The following is a 1,993-nucleotide window of genomic DNA, read 5'->3' as shown; positions in this document are numbered from 1 at the left end:
AGCAGGAATATATTCAGTGCAAATTGAGGAAGGACTCTTCAAACTTAAGGTGAACATTCAATTTCTGGGGCCCCTGGGGACAGTGGGACATAATCCCAAAATCCAAGCCTGTCTTGAGAAATGTGGAATGATCCATCACTTTACATTTTATAGACCAAATGTTGGAAATGACCCCTTGAATCTTAGCAGGGCTGCAACTATTCCTGGCATTAGCTGAATTATGAACTTTCCCCATAGATAATAAACCATCACTGTATCATTTATGTTGTGAGTTTGACTGCCTTCTTTAAGGCAGCACCAGTTTAATTCAGATTACACCTGTGGCCCTCTGGCCTAGTCTTTGTGATCATATCCCCAGTGGGTGGCTACACTCAGCAACTACATGGAACAACTACAAGTCACAGGTGATGGAAAAGCTAATATTTCACTTATAGGGAAATTCAGGTTGTTAGGAATGAATTTATCTACTTCATAAGCCAAACAAAAAGTAAAAGCAAAAAACAAAGATTCCAAGCTGAAGAATTGAGAAAGGTGGTCATGAAAAGGTCAGGATTTCACATGGAAAAGTATAGTTTCGAAATAACAAAAATACCTTATCTTTCATTTTTCAAATCTCATATTTTCCACAGTTTTAAGAATATACATACATAAAATTCCTTATCAGACGATATGCAGCCTCACATGCAACCAGTAGCACAGCATAAATAGTTCAAATTCAACTTTCACACCAGTAAATCATAAGAAGTCACTGAAATTGTCATCTCCCCCTTGTTTCCCCCTCACCCCCTCCAAAAAACAAGAATGGTCAAAAAGCTTTTAAAATATATCCTATTTAAGAGCTAAGGGCACTGTAATCATCATGTTCTTGAAGTCAATCAGATGCATGCAAATGCTTCATGAGATCACATTACAGTGCTTAATATAAAATATTTTTTGCCTATAAAGCAGTTCTACAAAAGTCTTTACCTGTGGACACACACACACACACACACACACATACACACATATATGTATGTATACATATATGTGTGTATATATGTATGTATATATGTGTTTGGATGTATGTATATTGTCACAACCAAATTAAGTAGTGCCCATGTCACAAACAAGTAAAACCATTCAAAACAGTTTTAGTCTGCACTAGGTTAACTAAGAGTTAACTAACAAGAAGATAGTAACAGTTTTTTGCTGCGCATGTCAAAAAGAAATTTATAACTGCGACACCAACATGAAATGAAACTTAGCCTTCTGTGCTGTACATAAATCATTATAATTGTCAGAGAAAACAGGGAGTAACCCTACTACAAACACCTAGCAAAAAACCACTATAATAATTGGTGATTCTAATTAAATTTATGACGTGGCGAAAATCAATTGGCTAGTACACAAACAAAACCCCGCTGCATTTCCACGTAGTCGGGGAAGAGTGACTCCGTATACACCTGGAGACCTCTGACATAGGTGTTAGAGAAAACCGGCAATTTGATCACTTGCCAGTTCGTCCCCCCGTCTTCGATTTTCTCAGACATAATCGACGACCCCGACCCGACAATTCTGCCCGACCAGTTGCGAACTTATGCAGACCGACCTACAAACCCTAAGCTGTAACTAACCAAGTATCTTTGACCTCCGTCTTTCACCACCTTGATGGAGTAAGTAAATAATCTTGCTTTGCAACCGATAAGCATCCGCCTAATTAATTCCACTCCATGCATCACAAGTACCCACCTGACGAACCCTTAACTGCCCGGGTGGGAGTCAGGGAGAGCTGCTGGCCGGCTGCCCTGGGTCCTGACATATATGTATGTATATATGTATATGTGTGTGTGTCTGGAGGGAGTTGGGCAGGGCTGGGGCTGGGGCTGCAGCTGTTGCCCAGCTGGGCAATGCCTGGGGCTTTGCCTGGGGCAATGCCTGGGGCTTGGGGCCTGGGGCAATGTGTGGCTGCAGGGTCCCAGCAGGGAGCAAGATGGGGCCATGGGTCACTCATCCA

This window comes from Alligator sinensis, unplaced genomic scaffold (assembly GCF_000455745.1).
Source record: "Alligator sinensis unplaced genomic scaffold, ASM45574v1 scaffold1340_1, whole genome shotgun sequence".
In the NCBI taxonomy this organism is placed as follows: Eukaryota; Metazoa; Chordata; order Crocodylia; family Alligatoridae; genus Alligator; species Alligator sinensis.
The sequence above is the reverse complement of the archived record's forward strand: the minus strand, read 5'-3'. Positions refer to the sequence as shown.